At 38.7% G+C, this 26,834-nt stretch overlaps 1 protein-coding gene across 1 annotated transcript in view; it reads left to right on the top strand.

The window, feature by feature from the left end:
• Positions 1-26,834, top strand: part of LOC122801175 (calsyntenin-2-like) — a 2,452,991-nt gene that overhangs the window by 880,844 nt on the left and 1,545,313 nt on the right. The gene's annotated exons all lie outside the window — the stretch shown is intronic.

Here is a 26,834-nt window from a genome sequence, read left to right on the forward strand (position 1 = left end):
AGGTATTCGCTGAAAATAACTTTCAGCGAAGTAATATAGGCTCGCATACCCATGCACACCAAATAGTGTAATGCAGGCTATTATACTTACCAGATGCAGTAAATAAGACCATATATGAGGACTTTCTGAAGCATGCCCCCTAACTTGGACATCATGTTCTAAGAGTTGTAGCTGCCAAGTTTACTTGAAAATTGTCAGCTGTGAAGTTGTTTCTCTTACTGGTACACTATTAATCCCTGATTTGAAAGTGGATGAGGTTTCACGTTTGAGATTTAACTCCCAAATGTGCCAGTCTGCACCAGCTGTTTCTCATAGGAAAAGACGGACATGCAGTTTTGGTTCATTCATTGGCAGTGATTTCATGTGCATGAGTTTGTCTTTATTCTCAGTGATTGTACTGCTGTAACATTAGTAGGTATGGAGGTGTGGAGGAGCAGTAGGGGCTTGTGATACCACTAAAAACACTTTCTTATATTATCTGTTGAGCTGCAACTTTGGCTGCTGTGTTTCATCTTTTTGAATTTTCAGTCATTTTAAACTTGGGAATTGCAGTGGATACTTTTCATTCAACAGCTCCAGTTCCAGGTGGCTGCCAGCTGTGTGTTTTGCCTGCAGATATTACTAAAGTTCAGGAGAACTAAAAACTCCTGCCACTTATTATGTAGAAACATGCAATAGCAGAAAAACTTTATTAAAATAATTTTTCAAAGTTTTCAAATATATAAGATACTACAAACACTAAGTGCTATGGCATGACTGTAGGGCTGCACGTTTACATTGTGATTGCACAAAATATAATTGGATTTGTTTTTGAATTCTACATATGCAGTATTGTATTTAGCTATGCAGCGTGGTTTCCATTGCGTTTTACTGAGTGACTGAAACAGAGTTAATAACATTTCTTTGTGCCAATGAAATCAAAGAGATACAGATATCACAGAAAAACCTTGCGTGTTGTATTCTGGTTTCCTGAATTTGAGAAGAAAATATTTTGTCTATATTGTCTATTTCAAATAATTACTGCATTAGAACAATTAGACGTTCACAAACTGAATTCCCAGATATATGACCTTGTAGATTTCATGACTAGTGACAGCTAACAAACTGCTTTCATTTTTCTGTGTTATCAACTCTCCTTAAGTTGGATTTTAATTATGCAGTTTCCCTGATAGCCTGATAGATTATCCTGAATTGTATGTTAAATAATAGGATCAGAAAGGATGTGCTGTCTTCCTCTGCAAGGTCACCCTGGCAGGTGGAGTTAATTTCATGGACTGCGAGCCCATTAGCTTAGAAGTGAGATAGGTGTTTAGCTGGGGAAATGCCTTGAAATAAAGCCTGAAGCAGCAAAAGTCAGTGATAATAATCTATTGGAGCACACACCACATACACTGTTAAGCTTATCTCTTCACTTTTCTTTGGAGAATGGGCTTCAGTATGAAAGCAAAGGTTAGAAATGGAGAAATGTGCTGGTTGATGGTAGATTGACGAAGGTGGTGATAGGCGTGTACAGATGATAAGCTGAAAATCGATCATACACAAGACATCAGTGTTTCTCTATGGAAAAGAAAAGTGGAGGGTGGATGTCAAGAAGTAAACCATTTTTTTCTTTTATGAGCTATAGATTGTTTTGTTATTTAAAGGCCAATTGAGTGTAAAACTACTAGAAAATGTGATTTTTAGTTGGTAGGTTACAGACTTAAAGAAGTGTGACTTGACTTCTTTATGTGGGCATCCTTTTCAGATTAAGGGGGGACTGTGAGATGTCAGCAATAACCTTCCAGTTCGGTTATTAGTGCTGTTCAAGTATTCTACTGTTACTAAGCAGCACGTTAGTTGAATGCCTTTGACTTAATTATTGCACTGGTAAGTTGATTAACTGTCACATGGATTCGAATGAGTCGGGTTTTTCAGTTTGTCCAAGTGTATTTGAAGTATAAACTCACCCTGGCTGTTTACATTTCCTACCTCCACCATCCTGTTGAAGAAAGAGTTGCAGACCAGAATATTAAAAAGGTAAATGCTTGTGTAGTTGTCTTTCTCATTTCATGGATCCCAGCAAAAGTAAGTTTCTCTAGCCTTTACATTTTAATAAACACATATATCAGAAGTCTGGATTAAGGGGCTCGATACAAGCTGTTGCATTTGACACTCTGAACAAAATAAAATATTTTGTCTTACCAGGCAAGTGCAACGTTTGCTGCAGCTGAAGCATATCCTGCAGATGACATGCCTGCCCGAATCATCCAAACAAGGGATATATGTCCATAGCTCATGCTACCACAACTCTCATGTTGTCAGAGTTTTAGCATATCCAAGCCTTCTTCTTCTTTCAGATTTTCCTGGTTAGAGTCACCACAGCAGATCACCTGTCTGCTCATGATTGGCAGTGGAGTTTTACAGTGTCAAGTTGCCAGCCTGGTGCCCAACCTTCCATCGAAGGCACACACACACACACACACACACACACACACACACACACGGCCAATTTAGAGTATCCAATCCACCTACAGCATGTCTTTGGGATGTGTGAGGAAACCAGAGCACCGAGAGGAAACCCACACAACCACAGGGAGGGCATGCAGACGCCACACAGAAGGCACCCCAGCCAAGGATTGAACTGGAGAACCTCTTGGTGTGAGGTGACAACACTAACCGCTGCACCATCGTGGCCACCCTAGCATATCCAAGTCTGTTTTAATGAATACTTCTTTTAAGAAAGACACAGCAGATTGCCTTGCATGAGTATGCATTGTATTAGCTTAATGGTGTGTATACTTCATAGTAATACAGAAGTCCCTATCACAAGTTTACACCTGCAGCTGTGCTTTGTTTTGCATTTTTGCTTAGATTTGTTCTGTCATCCTGCTGTCCATCTTAATCATAATATTTAAATATATACTACATTTTAAAAAGTGTACATAGTCAAAACAGCTTTAACTGTAGATCAGCATATACAGAGCTTGATTCAGTTTCTGATTACTCACTCAAGTTGTCCATCATAGCTGACACCAGAACACTAATAAACCATAATGTAACAGCAGGTCTGCTTAAATAAAAATATTAGGAGGAGAATGTGAAGGCACTGTTTCAAAAATGGGTGGCGAGACCCTGCTATTATGTTAAGAGTCTGGTTTTATCACTGAAGATGGATTTTGAATAGGTACAGACATTAAAGAGCCAGACAGGGGAAAAGGTAGAATTTTTGGTGATGAATTTGACCAAATATTTGATCACTTGTTTTCCTGTCTTGGAAGAAAGGAAGGAAAGAAATTAAAGTGCTGTATGCCTGACTGCCAGCAGTATATTTTAGAAATGCAGTAAGTGACACGGTCTGAATTACAAGCACATACCTTTATCTTTAGGTACTCTTTGAAGTGCATTACCAGAACAGAAGCAAGGCACTGCAGCATAAACTGCTGGCAGCTATGTATAAGACCAAATGGATAGCGTCCAATCTTTTACTTTTCAACAACTAGACTCTAAATCAAACTACAATAAGGTAAATTAGGCAAATTCAATTGCTCTGCAAGGATCTACCTGATAAGATAGCAACAGAATCTGATTGCTAAAGCAGAATGCAAATTATGGTGACCATGTCAGTGTTGTCTGGCAGTTGGCACAGAGGGTAAAGGAGCTGTTTCTGGTGGTTCAAGGTTTGATTCCCTCAACCTCCATTGCCTAACTGTGTGACTGTGAGCAAGTCACTTAACCAGACACACTTCTGGACTGAGTCAACAAACACGAGTAAAACAAAGGAACGTTATAAACACCAGTAGGACTAATGGTAAAAAAGTTGTTTTGTTAAACACTTCTTTCTAGGTGATACCCAGTTCATAAACAAAAATTTAGAAACTTGGATTTTTCAAGTTATTACCAAAGGATAGGGAATCAGCTACATTATGTGTGAGTCTCGTGCCCGGGAATGAGTGTTCTTTCCCAGCTGACACGTCAGCCATGCACCACTGTGGTTTACCCGTAAACCCACTTCTTCTTGTCATTTGGGAGATAAACTGCAATGGGTTTAAGCAAAACTGGAAAATATACCTTTTTAAGATAACAGAGACGTTATTGGATAGGTGTGAATGCATACAATTACTAGATGACATTTAGAAATTAAAATATATTGCAAAAGCATGGAAAAGCTGCAATAACTGGAGTAAATATGTATTCTATGTACATACTGACTTCATTTCAGACCAACACTTTCCCATATTTTGAATATCTGCACTTTATAACTAAGAGGCTCTTGACTTTAGTCCCTGTGTTTTTTCTTTTTTTATGACCTGTGCTGTCTTAGTCACTCGATCCAGCTACCTTCAAAGCTTTGCATGAAGCATAGTGTCTGTGGCTACATATTTATTCCTTTGAAATTGTTTGTGAGAGGCCTGAGGATTACGTTACTGAGAGGGTCTCTACTTCTGAATATCTGGGGAGCTTATATTAGAATCAGTAACAGTATTTGGACTAATGTTTCTCATAAGACAACATTCCCTTTTAAAAGTTCACTAATAAATTATGCAAGGAAGAACTCTGTACTCCAGATACTGTAAGATAATGTGCTTTTTCTTCTGATTTTAGATAATTATCAATATGAAGAGAAAGAAATGAGAACATTTGCTGAATTTAATATCCTTGCCAAAGCAGTTTAGTTGATGCAAATGTGTGTTTTGAAGCTCAGATCTGCATTATTTTATTATGATCATAATCTGCATAGAGACCCTGAAAGAAAAAGATCTGGCGTCCACAGAGTCCCTGTAAAGTGTTGCATATAGCCCTTTTAGCTTCTACACCTTACCCCAGCCAGTCCCTGCTTACACACATGCCAGACTTTCTTAAACTTGGCCTACATTCTACCACTAACAGTGGCAGTATGCTCAGAGCTCTACTGCTCTCTGTGTGATATAACACATTTTACAGCTGCTTTGCCTCATTCCTCTCTCAGCTGACATGAAAGTCTTCTTCCTTCCTTCTCTGTTCTAAATCTTCAACTCTGCTACTCTCTCATTCCTCTTGGTGGAGTTGTTGCCATAGCAAAACCTTCAATCTCTTTTTCTTCCAAAATATACACAGCAAGTAGCCTTTATTTGCTATGAGCCATTATTTACTTTAATATTTAGTAACTTTTTGTTACATATTTCACTTAGCCAAATTCATTATAATCTGCAGCTGTACAAGAAATGGACTCTTTCATCCAGATATTACTTTCATAGTGCTCTGTACAGTGTAACTTTGACCTTAACATCTGTTATGTATACTGTGTATGGCACTTTCCTTGTGTTCTTTACAGCATTGTGGTGACCTTAACATCCTTAAAAACATCTCCAGCTGTGACATATCTAGTAGTCTGTTCAGTGCAGGAATTATGTTAACGTCTCTTAAGTCAACTCCAGATGCGACTCTCCTAATGCCTTGTATGTTGAAATGTTGACTGCAGCATCATCTCCATCTGCGTGTCCAGCTACACACTTCAGCATCTGACAGGTCATCGTTACTGCCATTTTACATTGTAGTGAGCAATTAAAGCAAGTAGAAATATGCCCTGCCCTTCAAACCATTGTACTCTTCTCCACAAAGTAGGTCTGTCTCTCTAGGTATATGTATTGCTTGTAATTCATCCTACCATAATTCATAACTTCACACATTGTTTGCATTAAATTGGAAAAGCTACCTTTCCTAATATCACTGACTCTGCATCTCTGGAGGGTGTCACTTTAATGTGTGACCACTTCATCAATACAGATGTCAGCACAAAGCAATCTGGCATTGTTCTCTTGTGGCAGCATGCCTCTCTGTTTCCAGTTCATTGTCTAAGTTCCATTCCAACTTATGAGTTTTGAAACCAAACAGGATAGCTTAACATTTTCCTACTTACCCCATGTGAACTACCCTACTTTCTAGGAAATCTCAGTGAATGTCATCTTTGCCACATCAACATAGATCCATTTCCGTACCTTATGTGGGAGCTTGTTATAAAGTTGGATTGGACTGGACTGACAAAGCAACTGTTGTATTAAACCAGGAGCAACCCATCTACAACACGCTTGCCATTTGAAACTGTACAAGAGAGCCAAGCAAAACTTTGTTCTGTAATGCTACCTGGAAACAAACTGCAGATTAATAGAACTGAAATCACTCTTTTCTTTCTTAAAGTAATTATTAAGCCAGCCTTTTGAGCTGTGGCACCAGTCTGGTGTAAATGTAGATGTTCATAAGCATACTCAGTGAATGATAGATCCGCTATGTTGATGTGCCTCCAGACTTCAGGATATTCTTATCCTTACTGCTGTGACATGATGCAGCTAGGAATTAGTATATTTGAAGAAATACACCTCATATGACACACCTGGTTATGTAACTCATTGCTGGATCATTGGGCTTCAGACTGCTGTTTTAACACTAAAACACACAGTCCTTCTGTAACCTAAACCATACCTCCCTAGTTTACCTGAAATGATTTAAGTAAGCCCTCAATTATTGGTTCTTTATCTCTGGAATCTTGATCTGTAACAAAATTATTGCCCCAAGATGACAACTACCCTTTTAAGTTTTCTGTAAATATGCAGATAAAGAATATATTCAGTGGTATTACTTTATCTCCTTCAATGTCAGTCTTCTTTCTCAACACTCACTACCGTGGTAATTATTTATTTACCAGCTGATAACAAGATACGTGAGATGCTCTGCTGATCCTTTTCAGTCATGACCCAAGGATAAGTGTACAAACAAGAAGGGGAAAAACTTGCAGTGTTCAGTAAGCCACATATAATCAGTTAAATAAGTATGTATGAATTTTCAACATTTATAGAATTTTCAAAGCAGTATAGCTGGGATGAATAGTTTGCAGAAAAGTAAATTTTCTGCAGCATTCCTTCATACCTCTGAAGAATTAGTTTTGCTTATCCTCTACCAATTTCTGCTTTTTTTAGGAGTGTCTTACCATGCCACATATCCCTTAGTTACTTTTTAGGCCATTTATTAGGGCTTTTCCCCTCTCTTCTGAATCTACTGAACTGTCATTCTAGTAATCTATAGTGTTTAATAACTTCCCATCCCATACCAATATCGTTACCTAGGCTGCTTGCTTCCTCTTCACTTTTCATCTTCCTCTTGATGCATGACATGATTCTCTGTCTCAGTCCTTCCATGATAAATGTACACAACACTGCCATTCTTCGTAAAATTCCTACCCTTTCTTACTGTTTCTTCTTGCGTCCTCTTACAGTCTTCCCTCTGTTAGTTCCAGAACTCAGTCCTTATAGCATTCCACTCAAGTGACCATTCAGCACACTATAATATAATTTTTGTATTCTGGTGGTTTCTTCTCTGTACTTGTTAACTTGTCTGCACTTGTGAAGATTAGCTCACATGGCATACCACAGTGGGATGTAAAGAAGAGAAATCAGAGTTAAGGAGGGTGGGGTGAGTTTCACTGAGGTAGAATATGGAGTACCATCAGAACTTTGAAGTACCATGCAATGAATAATTCACCAATAAACGAAAGGCATATGTTAAGTAGCTGAGTAACACAAGGTATTATTATGACAAATTACTTCAAAGATCCAACATCAAGACGAATGAGACTCTCTCAGGAAATATTGTGTCAAGAACAGAAGAAAGCAAGGCTTTACAAAATTTTTCACTGCCACTGCTACTAAAGTTTATTTCAGCTGTCAAAGCATGCGCTAACCTTTTTATCTGCTGTCATAGAAGCGATTAACCTTTTTAACTGGCAGATTTTGCTCTCTTTACAGTTAAGTAGCGAACATATTTTAGGAATGTGAATGCTTTGTAATTGTGAAATGATTATTGATTAACCATTTTCAACTCAGCCAAAAACACAAGCTAAATTGATATTGAGTCTTATTGAAAAGGTATATACTTTCTGAGTAAGACGAATAACCCAGTCCCAATCTGTTAAACTAACTAAACACAACTTAGAAAAGAATGAAAAGACTGAGGGGGAATTTAATAAAACCTACACTGTCTCGTTTTCCATGTAGGCATTGTGCCATGCTACTTACACGAAAGTAAGCAGGTCTTAGATTCAGTAAATACAGCTGGTGACATGCACACACGCACCAACACGCAAATATCCATGGATGCAAATCACCTCATAAGCAGGTAAATACCATGCAAATGAGTCACGTAGAGCAATCCAGCAAGCAGATAGGCACCTCTGCAAATCCCATGTCAGTGTCCATAGTGTACACAGAAAAAGTCCATGTACAGGAATGCAGACCGACAAAAGAGACTGTAAAAATATATGTAGATGGACAGAAATGGCATAGCGCATGAGTGAAACTATCCACCGCATGGCTGAAAAAATAAAAGAAATAAGTTAAAATAATTATTTTCTTTTTAATAATCTGTGCATGTTTGCGATGTGCACCACAGTGCACAAACATGCTTCATAAAAAAAAAAAAAAAAAAAAATTGGAAAAACAAAAGCAATATTATGTGACAGAAATGTATTACAGGGCCCTGCATGGAGTATCTGCAACTGTGTATTGGTGCTGTTGCTGACATGGTAGGGCTTTGAACCATGTTGTTTCCAGGATCTGAGCATGGATTCTTATGCAAATGAGGTAGAGTTAAAGACTAGTCTGCATATCCCCTCCGTGTAGACACAGAACCATGTTGGTGACCACACAAGATGTAGTTGACATCAAGGGAGAGTGTGTCCAATAACTTCTAGGCTGATTTGAGCTTAGCTGCACCTGTTTGAGTGGTGCACTGCCATGCTGAGCCTGGAAGCCAGGGGGGTGTACATGAAGTGCTTAGCTTTGTTTATGTATGGGGCATGTGTTTCCACTTGTTTGCATGACACATCACCATGCTAAGCCTGGAAGTATGGGGGGGGGTGTGCACACAAAGTGCTAAGCTCTATTTACCTACAGGGCACCTCTTTGCATTTCACAGTGCTGAGTGTATCTAAAAGGCAATGACATATTAATTAGGTTTGACCCCTGTTTAACTTAAACTGTGGCCATTAAATGATGTTAATAATATACTGAGCAGGTGGAATGCATACTAGGCAGACAATCACACAGTAACTACAGCAGAGCCCCATAAGGTATGCTTACTGTACAATCTGATTTCTCCCCCATACTCTGCACCATTGTGTGGAGTCTGCATGTCTTCCCTGCGGTCATGTGGAATTCCTCCAGGTGCTCCGGTTTCCTCCTACATCCCCAAAGACATGCTGCAAGTGGATTGGACACACTAAAAAAAATGGCCCTAGGTGTGAGTGCGTGTGTGCGCCTTCTGTGGAAGGTTAGGCACCGGGATGCAACTTGACACCGTAAAAAACTCCACTGCCAATCATGAGCGAACAATTTAATCCACTGTGGTGACCCCTAACCGTGAAAAGCCAAAAGAGAGAGAGAGAGAGAGACTCTGCACCATTGGAGTACAGACTTGGGAATTTTAACTGAAAGAATGTGAGATGCCGCTGCAGGTCTGGTACATCTGTATGTGCTAGATGCTGAGGTCAATGCTGCTGCTGCTGACAATAGGCCTAGACAGAGAAGGAGAAGAGTGTTCAGGCCCAGGGTAACCTTCCATGTGCTACATGAGCTGGAGATTGTAGACCCCTACAGGGTGGACAGGGACATACTACAAGAACTCACTGAGCTCTGCCATCCTCAATTCAGACCCAGAGCCAACAGAGGGGAACCCATCCCAGTGGAAACAAAGGTATGTGGTGCCCTTAGTATAATAGCCACAGGTACCTTCCAAAGGCCAACTGAGGACATGATGGTGATCTCACAGGCATCAGCATCCAAGTTACTGGCCAGTTCTTGGATAGCATACTACCACATGCCAATGAGCATATTTTTTCCCCTCACCCCTGGGGCAAGGGCCAGCAATATGCAAAACATCTACCATGTAACACACTACCCTGAGGTATTGGGTGCCATAGATTGCACTCATGTACACATCAAGGCACTACCCAGTGAGGAGGGTAGAATCTATGTCAACCACAAGGGGTATTACTTAATCAGCTGCCAGGTTGTGTGAAATCCCGAGGTTATTGTTATGAATATATGTGCTGGCAGCCCTTTCAGTTATCATGACTCCCATATCTGGCATGCATCACAGCTGTACCAGATGTTTGCTAGGGACGTCTTTCCACATGGCCATTTACTGGGGGATGCTGACTGCACATAGGAACCATGGATGATGATAACCATGAAAGTTCACCATAATGAAGTATACACACAAATTAGGAACATCATAGAGCATGCGTTTGGGCTTCTGAAGTCAATCTTCCGCTGCCTCAATATATCTGGTGGAGCCTTACAGTACTCTCCAGCCATATGTGCACAGATATTCACAGTATTTGCCATGCTACACAATGTGATCCTGAAGAAACAGCTGCAGCAGGATCAGCAAAGGGAAGGGATACACAGCCCCCCATCAGTGCCAAGGTCACCACAGCCACACTCACAAGAGGACTTGGAAGAGGAACCCCCTAATGATGATGATGTCCATGTAGGCAGACATAGGTGCGCACAGTATGCCCTGGCTTTGGCTAAGAGACAATGCATAGCATATGCACTGACAACCTAGGGTCCTAGTGACTGACACCTTACTCCAACTCACATACATATACTAAAAATGATGCCAGGCAAATCACACAACCTGTACCTAACCATGTATTGGTTGTGTACTGCATGCATCAGACAGAGTCAGCCCTGAACTACAGTTCTGTCAAATGCTGCATTCGCAAGGTATGTGACTCACCTACACACTACTTGTAAGGTGTACTATAATATGCTATCATATGTATGGGCTTACTGCATGTATGCAAGGGAATATAGTGGGCTATTTGGAGAGCTGTAGCATCCACATGGGACTACAGATACCCAGTCCAATATTATGTGTTCCATAATATTCACTAGGCCTCATGGTTGGAATATTCACTACAACAGTCAAGGGAGATGTTAAACAGTGGGGTTACATGATATTTGCACTACTGTCCTCACCAGCAGATCATGTGCTGTTCTTTCCCCACCCCCAACACATCTATGTCCCCATACAAATGCTGTAACAGTAAATCAGCAATGGTATATCAGCAGACTAGGCAATGATAGGGCTGTGGCATAGAACCCCATCACACAGTGCATGCCTCACGTAACGCAGGGATGACAACGTACATATGCATACTGTTGATTGTGTGATGAAGGACACATCTCTGTCTGGCCGTTTGTGTGGCTCAGTGGGTTAGGGATGTTAGTATGGGTAATGGTGTTGATGGTTCTAATATGGAAGTATACACAGCTTTTGCATGTGGGTATTAGTATGCTGGTGTTTCCACAGACTGTCATACCTCTCAGTCTATTAGTGCAAGAAATCTGGACCAAGCCAGAAAGAATGGGGGGACAAAGACCTAAAAATAGAGACAGACAGTACAGATTATTCCGATTAACCTAGAAAGTTGCTAGTATGAAATCGAGTTGCATTATTACAGAATATCTGCAGGATATAAAGTCCAACACTCAAATGTTTGTCTGTAGTTAGTATTATTCAGTGACTTCAACATGTGATAATTTAACAGAGCACTACAAATGTATGAGGAACAGACCAGAAATATGAGACAAAATTCTGGACATTCTGTGAAAATCTGTACAGTTGAGAGGTATGCAACTGTTAGTCTGTGTGTGGAGTAACAGTATGAACCTTAATCTCATATTAAGTACAGCAGACAGATGGGAAATGCTGTGGACAATTTGAGGAGAGTGCAGTACTGCAGAAACAGGTGCAACTGGCAATGTCTGCAGCACACAAAATCCCGGACTGGAGTACAGGTAGTTCTGGTGTGGAGTCACCTTGTAAATACTGAAAGTCCCACTGGGCATGCTCCTACACTTAGTTAAAATTAGTGCAGTTCTGTTGCCTCATCATTAAAATGACCTGAAATGTGTAAATATGTCTGTACATATAGATGTATACGTATACATATCCATCTGTCCCTATCTGTCTCTCACATGATTAGTATATCTATCGCTATGTATTGTCAAATAGATATATATATAGTTATATATATATTGCAATGATACATAGACTCCACATATATCTACATAACACATATACATATCATACACACACAGCTACATTTATAGAGACATCCCTGTTATAGACAGATATATGTGTGGATGATGTATTGTCCCACATACCCTATTAATGCTGAGTAAACCTGCACTCACACATCCATCAAGTTGCTCAAAAAAAAACAAAGTAAGGGTGCAACAGTACATAATCCTCACACCTACAGACCCCTGTGTCTGCTGGATGTCAACATGTAGACAGACACAGGTGAGCTATAGTGTGTTTTGATTTCCATTTACTGTTTAATATATGTTAAAATATTGTTTAGTTTCTAACATATATGCAGATAATATATATTTGCTTGGGATTTACTACTGAAATTTAGAATCAGCTTCGGTCGACCCGAAATGCTAAATATGAAATTTTGAATTGTAACCCAAAACGATACTGAATTCATCGACCACCATGGTTCGATGTATTCAACATAGCAGGAGGTGACATCACTCACTTCCTGCTATGCAGATTAATGTACCGTTGAACTCTACAGTCAACGGTACATTATTTCTACTATTTTGCAAGGGGGCTATGCCCCCGAATCCCCCGTGTGGGGGGCCGAGACCCCACACACCCTGCACATTAAATATACCAAATCCAAGATCACACTGCAGTGAAGAAATGGACTAATTCCCTGTTCCTCACTGAAGTGCAACATCCCTGCAAAATGTCAAACCAAAATGATCAACCTACACTACCTGTTCGCTGTAGTGTAAGTCGATCGATTTTGGGTCGACATTCTGTCTACCTGGGAAACTGCCTTTTGACCATGTGCCGGTCAACCGAGGCAGTTTCAGTGTTGTCATAGTATACCTTTGGTTTAGTCGTATTAGATGAGGCAGTTTGGATTTAAAGTGTGATTTACTGTTATTATTAAATGGGTTTTATAGTTTGTTTTAATGTTCTTAGTCATAAGTTTTTAATTGACTAATTTATAACCAGAACATGTGACTGATGTTTTAAACATATAAAATCCCTGGTTACTTGTTGGGATTTCTAATGAAGTCACGTTCTTGTATTTTGAGGGGGAAAAAGCTTGTTTCTTGATACTATTGTGCTTGAAAACCCTTTGTTTGGGTCTGACAAATAAATTTGTCTGCTTTTATCACTGTGACCATTTTGGATTTTTTACTTCCTTTCTGGAGTTGCAAGCTGTTTTTTTTTTTTCTTCTTTTGATAGTGTACCTAGTTTTGGGTTTTGTTTTTATTTCTTCTGTGCTAGTAATCATTTACATCCCTTTATGGTTGTATAATCGGTGACTGACCGCATAATGCTTATGCATGGCAGCTTCCAATTGGGTTATAAAGCAGGACGTACAAGCAGCATTTGGTTGTGGGTGTAACTATACTGTATGAGTGTCAGAAGGTTACAAGTAGATTTTACTAGCCTACAGTGATATACTTCCGTATCTGAATATGCACATCTGTCTGTCTGTCTATATATCTTTATGGCTGCGATTTATCTATCTATTTACATATCTGTCTATATATCTATCTGTCAGTATGTCTGTCTATAGCTCAATGCATAAATAGGTATACATTTCAGCAGATAAATATGCTTGGTTTAGATTAGTATGTACATATGTAACACAGAGTTTGGACTAACGTCTGTGTTGCAGAAATGGTTTGTTGGTCATGTAACACTGATGTGCTACTGGCTCCCATAGGATTGTTGTATTTCAAAACAATGGCTTAGGGCAGTCACACAGATCTCTGCAATGGCTTTACTGTGTGGTTACAGGTGACAGCCTTGGTTCACAGTCGTGTCCAAGAATTGTAAGTTGCTCATTTATGCAAGTTATGCACACATTAAAATAGTTCTGAAAATAGTAGACTTTATATTCTTCCGAAATTATTTATTTTCCACAAATTTCATCACCTTGAATTATAAGTAAGATACATTCAGGATTATTTTGTTTTTTAGACCACATGTCACATCTTCATCTTTTTGCAGGAAAAAAGACAATATAAGGTGTAAACTTAAAGGTTTATATTTCGTCAAGGTAAATAACTTGAGAGGATGCTTTACTTTAAAAAATGTAAGTGTGTGCTGCTTGTCCTCTTTCTTGTTTCCTTATTCCTGCCCCAGGGTTTCCTAATTATAGGTTATAAATTATAGCAATTATGTCACAACCTTAAGGGATGCAGGCGGACATTTGATAGCTTTCTGATAAAGTTGTATGGTAACTATGCAACTAATTCTGTTTATGATCACTTTGTAGCTGGTTGTGACATTATCTCTGTTTGTGTTCCTGTTCTTCCTTCACAGGAACATGGTACAGTATATCTTCTTCTTCTTCTTTCGGCTTTTCCCAGTTAGGGGTCACCACAGTGGAACATCGGTCCACTCATGATTGGCAGTGGAGTTTTACGGTGTCGAGTGGCCAGCCCGGTGCCCAACCTTCCACAGAAGGCACACACACATGCACACACTCACATCTAGGGCCAATTTAGAGTGTCCAATCCACCTACTACATGTCTTTGGGATGTGGGAGGAAACCGGAGCACCCGGAGGAAACCCACGTGACCACAGGGAGGACATGCAGACTCCGCACAGAAGGCACCCCAGCCGAGAATCGAACTGGAGAACCTCTTACTGTGATATATATATATATATATATATATATATCTATATATATATATATATATATATATATATATATATATATATGTGTATTCAGTACTTTTTTCCATTAACTTACACGGAAGAGGGCCTTATTTTGTATATGTTTCTAAGTGTAGAAGACAAGGGTAAGGAGTGGAAAGATTATACACCTATACATTTTTAAAGTAAACCATTTTCTGACATTTGTCTGATATAGTAGCTGCTGTTTATGGGCATAGTTGTATGCTATGAGTAAACTGTGCATTGTTTTTAACACCAGTAGGTATGCTTATTATACAAACAGGAATCAACCATATACCCTTAAAATAGTAAATAATCAATCTCCCTACAGTTTCTTGATGGGAAATTGTGTGAGTGTCAGTGCTACATTAAAAAAAAAAAAAAAAAGATGACCGGCACAATGCAAAATGCTTTTTCCTTTAGGAAATCATTGACAGCGAAATTTCTAAGTGTCTGCCAGCAATGATTCCCTTGTTTTGGGAGATGTTTCCCTTCTTCAAGTTGTGATCATGAAGTTGGTATGTATAAGTTTAGGGGTGTGGGGACTCACTCACCAACAACTAAAAATTAATTGTTTTGCCCTTCTGAATTTTGGCCTTTTTTTTCTTTTAATCCTTTTGGTTTGTTGACTTTTAGGAAATCAGTATTTCATATTAGAACATAATTAACATTGTTATCGAGAAGCTTTCATGTAAGCACCCTCACATAAAAAACTTGTTATAATGCAGTTCATACATAAAACCTCACTATAATGACACCATATAGTTATTTTGAGGATATTTACATTGACTGCCATAATATATTAGTGAATGAAACAATTTGGAGGTGTAGCAGCAATACAGACTGATGAAATGGCAATATTGCTGAGCATTAAGGGACAAGGCAATATTAACTTATCACTGAGGCTGAGAGACCTTGTTATTAACACTTTAGACTCATTGAGATGCAGGAGTGCTTGGGGCCTTAACTCTGCTTACAAAATGTTTATGTTTTATGTGTGCTTTTATTATTTGTTGCTGCCTTTCATTGGTTCTTCCACAATGTTAGCAAAAATGCTATTTCTGTTCTTGATATAGTGATGGGAATTGTATAATAAGTTTCAAAGTGGTTATATGCCAACAGAAACACCAAAAATATAATTTAAAAAGAAAAAGAAAAAGAAAGTTTTAGCTTAATTTGTATCTGTTCAGCTTTGCAAAGAACTATAAAATCATAATCATAATCAGTTTTTCATGTGGTTTTGTAAAGGTTTTCAGGAAAGTTACCTCTTTAGCTTCTATCTTCTTTGAAAACCATTTCGAAGACACATAAGAAACCAGTCAGAATTTCTATTTTATAGTTGATGATGTAGGGACAACTGTTTATTACTGATGAGTGTCAATGAGGCTCTTTTTAATATCTTCACTTTTTTTGGCAATTTCTGTTCCCGTGTACAAAATGTTTTTTTTCCCTTCTAACATTGCCTGATACACTTTCATAAACTTTTCAGTAAATGACTGCAGAATTATTATATATAAATTATCTTAGACTAGGTCCATGGTTTCAAAAGTAAAGGAGCAGCTGAATTTTAACAAAAAGTAGTTTTGATTTTTTTTATGCTCCCTCATTTAATAAGATTAAAAGAGTTTTATATGGTCATTATTAATTTAGGTCTAATGTCTCAGAAGCAAGTCTCAGGAGCATTATATGTGAATGCTTTTGATTTGTACGTCCGAAGAGAACAGATACCTATACTTCTGATTTAAATGACTATTTAACAAATGTTGCAGTTTTCCAATTTCAGATTCCAATTCCGACCTTAATGTGAATTTGTATACAAATGCCAATACCTCTGTAGTGCTTAAAGAATTTCTTATAAAATTTTAACAAGATACATGTGGCCTCAGGGTTCTAAAACACACTGTGTGAACTAAAAGACCTAAGGGTAAGCAATCAATACCATCTCAAATACCTGTATCTTTGTACTTGTAAAATCTTTTTACTATAACATTTAAAATTACAGAATATATCATGTTTTGTTTCTACTTTTATGAGACTTTACTAATGTAGTGTCAGTGGCTGAGGAGGTAAATCATGCACCTTTGGTGTCAAACAGATCAGAATCCTGTGTTTTCTCTTGTCTCATCAGCTGCATGCACATTTTATGGCATGTTTATTGCTGACAGTATTTTCTGTCAGTTGTGATTTAGCAAATGAGTTTTCAGTCAGCAGTATTCAGTGAATTATGACTCAGTAAAAGGACAAATATTTATCTACCTATCTGTGTGTACATATGGTACAGGTTTAGATATAGATACAAATGCACATTGAAATGTCTGTCTATAAATAGATAGCTATAGGTAGATACACACATGCTCCTTACATATTCAGACCTTTGTAAGTTTAGATTTTTTCTTTATTGTAATAAATACAGTCATGCTTAATTTTATTTTTTCTGCTTCATTCAACCACTTTTTATATACGATCTTAGATTGTTTTATAATCATTTAATGTATCGCTTTTATTCCAAATCTTGTTGTACAGCAGTATTACACAATGTTTTGTCTATAACCCCATATATTACAAATCATTACATGATCTATTTTCTCCAAAAGGGTTGTAGTACAGTTAGAATTGTCAAAACAATTTGTATTTTCATTTATTTGATTTACTATGTGTTTCATAACCAAATTTCTTCCCTCTACAATTTTATATAGCATATGTGTAAAAGTATTCTCTGATGGGTTGGCCTCCAGAAATCATATAGGTTGCATTTTGATATACCGTGTTCAAACATATTAAAATAATCTTTTACCTTATTCTCTAATCTGGTCTCTCTCTGTCTTTTACATCCTTTTCTAAAACTGTTTTCATGATATTTGTTTTTCTTTCAGTATAAAATTCAATATAACTTCCATTTAACTATTATTATTTTTAGTATTTACAATTTCTCAGAATGTAACTGTTAATATCTCCCTGTTTGCGGATGGATACTCCCATTAGAGTATGTTACGTCTCACAGGGTACCCATATTTTTTACTGTATGAAAGTCATTGAGAAAGTCCAAAAGTAAAAGTATGCTGATTATTTTTTTCCGCACACATACTTCCATATCCCTACAGATTTTCCCTGTGGAGGTTTCTCTTTATCTGAGACTATTTCCAGAGTGTGCCTGTATTTTCCTTGGGAGAACATTGAAGTTTCTCAGTTCCTCTGAACGTACTGTGAGTTCTTACAGAAGGAATTTCCAGAATCTTTACCCATTTCCCCAGATCTATCAACTATGAAAGATGTGTATGTCACTGCCTGCAATTTTCCTGATAGTCAACTTGCTGCCCCTTAAAGGCAAATAGACTGTATAAAATTCCTCTGTCTTTTATATTTCTATACACTTTTCCCAAACCTGATCCAGTAGCTATAGCTTTAGTTAAGCCTACAACAGCTAAACATTCAATCAGTTCAAATCCTGCTGTGTCTGACAAGGATGGGAAGATTATACATAAGTATGGGAAAAATGTATGCCATCACAACTTTGGTTTCTGGAGTTTTGAATTGTCAGGCTCATATGTTAAAGTTTTTTCTTTGGTTTGTTTGCAGTTTCTTCTTGTGGGAAAAATGCAACTTTAAATGATTTAGTTTCTTTCATTGCTCAAGCCACAAGTCATTGTTTTTAGTGTGTGTATGACTCAGTTGATATTTCTTCAAGGGCTGTGGCCATTGATACTGTTTTGAAGAGGTTTGCCTGGCTGCATTCTCAGAACCACCAAGATGATGACAAAAATGAGATTTAAAATGTTTCTTTGGATAAAGATTTAGTTTTAGATTTCTCTGCTGCAGAGGTGATCAAAATGTTTATACAGGGAATCTCTATGATTTTCAGCCCTCCTTTTCCAAATTTTCTAGGGGATATTCTAACTCCTTGTCCAAAGTTGGCAACAACAAAACAAAAGTGTTTCAACAAAATGCAGGAAAACAGATGTTTAAGAAAAATGTCAATGAGTTCCAAAAATAATTCAGGAACCCCCCCCCTAAAAAGACAGTCCAACAAATCAGAATGATTATTTATAGACCCCCACCCTCCTTCTACCATGGCAGCCCCCTTTTTTCATTCAGAAAGTTGGAATCTCCACTTTTCTCTTTGGCAACAGATATATTCAACAAAGGGGTGTTTAGGTCATTCGTCAAGGATACACATGGTAATGGGAAGAAATTCCTCCTTTGCAGGGTTTAATTCCTCATCCATCAAACCAGACTTTCATTTCTCCCTGTCCTTCATCATATGCTGTTCCAGGGAGTGATAGAACCAGTTCCTCCTTCCTAGGATGGGAAAGGTTTTTATTCAAGGGTGTTTTTAGAGCCAAAGAATAAAAATGCTTGGAGACCAGGTCTGGGTCATTCTTTCCTAAATCTGTTTGTGATAGTGCCCAAATTCAAAATGGTGTAACTTCAAAACCTGTTACGCTTCCTTCCTCATTCAAGTTTCCTAGTAACAGTAGATTTAAAAGATGCTTATCATCACACCCCTATTCATCCAAACTTCAGGCATTTCTTAAGGTTTTTGTGTGTCTGGAACACATTACCCTTTGGACTATCCACTGCACCAAGACTGTAAACAAAATATCCTGCTACAGTTGCAGCTCACTGCAGGCCACAGGGTATCCACATTTTTCCACATTTAGTCAACTTGCCTATCATTGTAAAGGCTTTTTCAAAGTGTCAGGAATCTGTCACTTGAGTGAGAGATATCTTATACAATCTGGAATTCCAAGAGAATATTCCAAAGCCTTTGTCAAAGTGTCAGGAATCTGTCACTTGAGTGAGAGATATCTTATACAATCTGGAATTCCAAGAGAATATTCCAAAGCCTTTTTTGATTCCTTCACACAAGACTGTGTTCCTTTGGTGTCAGCTAGACACATTAGCTCAAAGAGGTTTTCTTCCACAGGAAAAAATAGATCAATATTTAGATCTATTTCTAAAGTTTTCCACTCAGACTTTAGTCACTGCATGAGAATATTTCAATATTTTGGGTCTAATGACATCTATATTTCCCATGATAACCCTGGCAAGACTCCACATGGGAAAGATACTGTGATATCTGACATATCTTTGGTCCAAGCACCATTGTTTGTCTTTCCAGATCACAGAGATGAGGTTTGTCAGAAGAGAAACCACTTGGTGGGGACAGCAAATATTCCTAAATCTGGGACTTCTCTTCTCCCTCCCTGTTTCAAAGCAGTCCATCATCACAGATGCCTCAGACACTGCTTGGGAAGCAGGGTCTGTTGGACTAAAAGTGCAAGGTGTGTGTGACATGAAGGACAAATGCAAGAGCATAAATATATAAAAGATGCTTGCCCTCATCAAAGCACTCAACCCTATGAAGCATGTTTGGTCCGCGGAACCTCTTCAAGTTGTTACAGAGGATACCACAGTCATGTGGTACAGCAACAAGCAAGGGGGAACCTGGTTATACCCCCTTTGCAGTCGTCATATTTGATTGAGATATTGCTTCACAGCACATTATCACACATTAGGTATCCTACATTCTATCAGAGCAAGATTGTGTGACAGACAAACTGAGCAGGACAAGAGGAGACTCTCACAAATGGAAACTAGCTTGGAGGGTTTCCAAGATTTGATCCATCTGTGGGGGGTTCCTCAAGCAGACATATTTATTTCTTCTCTAAACAATCAGCTAAGAAGATTCTGCTACAGGGCACTTGAAAAACAGTTGGCTTTTCTTTTCCAAGGACAGGAATGTTTCTGTATGCTTTTCCACCCTTTCAACCGATGTCCGGAGTACTTCCAATAAATCAGAAGGAATCCCCATTAATGAAAGCACCCACATGGCATGATGTTACAGTCCCAACATTGACGGTACACTTGGCATTAGGAACACAATGACAAAATCCACTCTGGAGCAACAAGGATGATAGCACTCCAGGAGTTATCCCATCTTCCCTAAAAGCCAGCTTTATAACTCAGAGGTTACATGCGTGGGTCCCCCAACAAAAACACTAGTCAGTGAGAGTAAATTAGAGACTGTGGTCAAGGGAGGTGGGATTGTCTTACTAGTACAACATTAGGGAAAAAACAAGACCTCAGACATTGTTTTGAAAATTACATTTTTGTGTAAACCAGTTTTAACTAACTGTTTAACCTGCCATAGGCAATATGCACATTTGGATAAAACTGGTTATTGTGAAAATCAATGGCAAAAATTAAAATCTTGCTGATTCCTTTTCTTAACTGGAAATCCTGGATAATTATAAGAAGCCAACACCATGTTAGTTTTTGCTATTCAGTGTACTAAACACAGCAAAAATGAAAGGTCATGAATGTGTAACTTCTTTTTTTACTGCCCTTAGCAGTTTTCTAAGTGAGGCCCTTAGCAGTTTTCTAAGTGAGGCATCAGGTTAAATAAATTCAGAAGTGGTTTGTATATAAATATTTATTTTTGTATAAAAACATATTAGTATTTCATACCAGAACTGCAGGTAGTGATAATGTATTTTTGTAACATTTAAGCATATTAATTCATTTATTCATTATTTGGTTACCCATTTAATTTGCATCAGGGTCATATGGGAGACCGATCCTATTCTTTCACTGAGTGAATGCAAGGTTGGAAAACTAATCCCAAATGTTCTGGCAGCCAAGTGTAGGACATTCATTTAAACACAGGCACAAGTACATGCACAGACACATGCACAGACAGGACCCAGGAAGTTAGAATTGGGGAGTCTATCTCTACAAAGAGGTCAGTCACAAGTGGAGTCCCTCAGGGATCAGTCTTTGGACTGCTCCTTTTTGGCATTTACTTCTCAGAAGGCAAGGCCAATGCCAGTGGTCTCTGGCTGACTAAATTTGCAGGTGATTGCAAATTAGGAGCTATCACTGAATCTCACACTGACACAAATGTTCTCCAGGAGGGGCTGACACAGATAAACAACTGGTGTCAGAGTCATGGACTAAAACTAAATGCCAAGAAATGCATAATAGTATATTTTGGGAAGTCATCCATTCCTGGTAACTAACATATTGGCAACATACCCCTTAGAGTTGACCCAGTAGTTAGGGACTTAGGGACACACATAGATAGTAATCTAGCCTTTGATCATCACATGTCTACAGTGGTGAGGAAATTATTCTGTGTTGCGCAACTTATAAACAAAGGTATGGCATCTAATTCCAAGGAAGTCATTGTTCCACTGTATTCGGCATTCATCAGACCTATCATCGAGTACACTGCCCACTTTGGTATGTACCTAACCAGGCATATCCAACAACTGGAATGTCCACAGAGGTTCCTCACTAAAATAATACAGGGCATAAGTAGTATGTCCTATGCAGACTGCCCCACGGCCCTATCCCTGTATTCTGTCTCCTATAGGCTTTTGAGGGGAGATCTATGCCTAGTATACAGGGCATCATCAGACCCCCACTCTGATGGACCTCCTGCATATTGACAAAACAAACAGTACCGGAATTACCCATTCTAAAGACTGAAATCTTGCCTGTGATAGAAATGGGACCTGCTGGAGAGATATGTATGTATCACAGAGACTATCCCCTCTATGGAACAGGCTCCCCATCCATGTGAAGCAGAGATCCTTCCTAATCCAATTCAAGTGCAACTTGGACAAATGGATGGGAAACCGGAAATTCATCCCTGGTTTGGCACATATGCAAACATGTAATCTGTAAATGATTCATCTCCCAGGCCCATGCTTACACTTATCAAGGGTATCAAAATTCATCAGAGATTTGGGATGCATGGCTAGGCTTAAAAAGGCCCTTGTGATTCTTAGCCTAGTGAACACCCATAAACCTATGAACATGCACACACACATGCACATGTGCATACACACACACGCACGTGTGCACACGCACCCCCCCCCCACACACACACACACACATATATATATATATATATATATATATATATATATATATGCCTCGGATAAACCTCATTGGCTATAATACTGCCACTGCGCAAAGCATATATATATATATATATATATATATAGAGATATATATATATATATATATATATATATATATATATATATATATATATATATATATATACACACACATTCAGGCATGTGCCCCTGCCCCCATATACAAACTGTTTCTCTGTCTGCCCGCTGCACCTCTAATATTTTGTATAAAATTTGGCAATGAGCGATCACATAACAGCAGTGAAAAATTCCCATGTTATAAGCATGACTGTTTATGGAAACTTCATTATACAGAACTTACTGACAAGTAGGGAAGACTGTGGATTATTTCTGTCTGAGGGATGCTAGCTACCGGTTTTTATTTCTTCTGTGAACTTTGAATAGAATGATAAATGCAATTAATAAAGCAAAGGTATGTACAATTCCCTGCAGCTGATTATTTACAAAGCCTCTCAATATTTCATCCATGTACTATGATACTACATTTGTGACATGTGTGTTTGCCTTCTCACTTTGACTAAATACATAGCCCAAAAGTGGATCCAAGCTCTTTAACACTGAAAATTGTACCAACATCTGTAGTAATTCTCAAGCTTCTGGCCTCTCCTGCCATTCAGCAAGAACAAAATTATTTTGAGAGAAAAAAGAATAATGTAAGTCTCCCCTTGGTTATAATGCTACCTACTTTCTAATAATTTCCTTCCCTGCGACAACTATAAACTGCACAGGCCTTGACAAGTGGCACACTGTAATGAGACATCGTCAAGATTTAGGACACAAACACTGAAGCAATTAGATCATCTATGAAATACTCTCTTCTTGATGGTGAAGATCATTTCCATAAGGAAAATCCAATTGCATTCATCAGTACACTAATCTGTGTGATGTGCTGCTTTGATACGAATGACTAAATTAACATACATTTCACATTTCTCCACTGCTCCGCTTCTTAACATATATTTATATGAAACAGTCAATTAGGGCTGCTTAGTCTGTTCTTGAAATTGTACAGACAGCACTTGTAGAGTAGCATTTACACACTGCAGTGGCAGAGTGAGGCAAGAAACATTAGGACGCATATTTTTAACTATATTTTTTTCACCTTTCAGGTGTAAGCCTGTACATTGTCTACACCTACGCAACAATGTCAGCTGACACAGCAGTAACTTATTGCAAATAGAAAGGTGTCTTTGCAGATGTAAAATTAAGACTTTTACTTGCTATAGTATTTTGCCAGTCTTAAAATCCCTAATTTGCTGTGACACAAAAAGAAAAGGAATGCTGGGAAGTAAAACCCAGTAGTACCAATGATGTAAAAAATCAGTTTCATAATTTGGGCATCAACTAAAAATACTGGCCGTGGCTTTCTCAGTTGATGCAATCTTAACAAAATGTTATTAATATTGTTTGACTGCATCCCTTTTAGCTCACTCACTTTATCTATTTTGTCTGTGTATGTATTTGATTATTCATTGATATGGTTTTCACACTACCTGCATTTTAAAATTCTTCACCGTAGTTGCTTCTAAAATCACAGCTGCTTAATTCTTCTTGTTTTCATCTATCCTTCAGTATAGCAGTAATCAATCAGATTCTTCCTCAGTTGTCTCATTTGGGGTGCACTTTGTTGTACTACTGTTGTTTAATGCATCTAAAACAGATACAATCACCACATTTCCTACCCTGTGACTGATTGCCCCTTTAGTGTACTTCTGCCTCAGGCATACCACCATTTTTTGTTTTATGTGCTTTCAGTTATTATGTATACAGTATTGGTGAAGGTTAAGATTCAAAGCTGTGATTTACACTGCATCCACAGGGTTTGCATTGGAAAGGTCACCTCCCATTTCAGGCACAGTTGTGCAGCTAGACTAGAAAACTGTTACCCCTTTGTACTCCAAGCTAGCAGCTTGTGCATAATCTATAAACAAATGAGCTTCACAAGATGAATGATAGTGATAATGCAGTACAGAGACAGATATATTGCGGCAATAGATCTCTTCTGACAATGCATTATTCAGCATTTATAAAGAAGCAGTAACAGGAGAGAGCATACTGAATGTCTGTGTAGCCAGAAACAGCGGAGCAGCACTGTTACACATAATTTTATAGATAAATTATCATGCTAGTATATACAAAGTTGTTACTAATGCAAAACATCAAAGAAAGGAAGGACCCTTCAGATGCGGTAACTGCAGGCAATGTAAAAGTACACTTGAAGGAGAAGAAATTATTATTTCTAAAAATACTAAAATAAGATATAATAATATAATAATAGTATAATAATACCCCTCACCTAAACACACTGTTCAAACTCAGCCTCTCCACAGGTTACGTATCCATTGAGTGGCGCATAGCAACCGTTATTCTGTTCCACAAAGGTGGAGCCACAACAGACCCCGGGAACTATCACCCTATAAGACTGACTAGCTTGGTCTGCAAGGCTATGGAGCGCATTATCATGGAACTCTTTAACAGAAACATTGGGAACCTCCAAACATTGGACCCTACTCAGTTCGGCTTTGTTAAGGGCAGATCATGCCTCCTAAACCTGGTGGACTTCTTTAAGACAGTTACCAAGGCATAGACGAGAGAAAGGTGGCACACACAGCCTACCTAGACCTTGCTAAGACCTTCAACACCATTCCCCATCCTGGTATTATAGACAAGCTCACCAGCCTGAACATAAACCCCTACGTCACAAGATGGGTTGCCAACTGGCTCACAGATGGAACCCACATGGTGAGAGTTGCTGGAGCTTGGTCCGACTCTAAATCGGTTACAAGTGGCATTCCCCAGGGCTATGTCCTAGGACCCCTCCTGTTCGGCATATACTTCTCAGAGGTACAGGCAAGCACAGGAGGACTATGGCTGACAAAGTTTGCAGACAACTGAAAACTAGGGGCTATAACTGACTCTCCAACTGACACAGACATCCCCCAAAAGGATCTCACTGAGACGGATACCTGGTACTAAAATCATGACCTCAAGCTAAATGCCAAAAAGTGCATAGTCTTCCCCTTTGGAAAAAACAAAGTATCCACAAACTACCACATAGGTGGTAGTCCCCTAAATACGGAAGACATAATAAGGGATCTGGGGACCCAAGTAGATAGTAATCTCACCTTTGATAATCACATTGCCAAAGTGGTTAGAAAATCCTTCTACGTGGCCCACCTAATCACAAAAGGGTTCCCATCCAGATCAAAAGAGGCCATTGTGCCCCTCTACTCATCACTCATCAGACCCATCATAGAGTACAATGCCCCATTTGAGATGTACCTTACAAGACACCTGCAACAGCTGGAAAGGCCATAGAAGTACCTCACCAAGAGGATCACTGGCCTCAAACAGATGCCCTATGCAGCTCGACTGAAGAAACTCCAGCTGTACTCAGTTGCATACCGTCTACTCAGTGGTGATCTCTGCCTAACACTCTTCAAAAGAAACCCTGACAAGTGGATGGGAAACATAAAGTTTACCCCAGGGATCACTTCAATGGCTCTGCTGGGCAGAGGCACAGGGAACTAATCTAAGGGGGTGGCGAAAGCCAATACATTCTGGCTAGGCTTATAAATGTCTTCGGGCAGATAGCCTAGTACCTACCTATGAACCTATGAACCTAAGATCAGATGAGCATAACTGTAGTAGTAAAGGCTTAACACACTGATCCATGTCACACTTGGGCAAAACAGAAAGAAAAAAAGATACATGAGCAGTACTATGATATTTTGTAAAATGGCATTAACAATGCACTTTATAAACATTCCATTAATTGCATTGAGGTTTAAGAAGTTTCTTTTTACAAAACTGGAAGAGGTATCATGCAGTCCTGGGGGAAGGGCTATTCCTGCCAACACAGAACAGAATATAGAGAGCTTGTGTGGCAATTATGGCTTGATGCTCTTTTGTCCTCAGGCATCAATAAAAATGTTTCAATTAACAGTGTTCTAAACATGCATGCTGCCACACTTTGATTATAATACATGCATTTTTATTTCATTAGTAATGCTTTTATAGTTTAAGCTTCAGCTCATTACAGGGCAGCCATGGTGGTGCAGCGGTTAGCGTTGCCGCCTCACAGCAAGAGGTTCTCCGGTTCGATTGGCTGGGGTGCCTTCTGTGCAGAGACTGCATGTCCTGCCTGTGGTCTC

Source organism: Protopterus annectens, chromosome 4.part1 (genome assembly GCF_019279795.1).
Source record: "Protopterus annectens isolate FY-2018-M chromosome 4.part1, PAN1.0, whole genome shotgun sequence".
NCBI lineage: Eukaryota > Metazoa > Chordata > Ceratodontiformes > Protopteridae > Protopterus > Protopterus annectens.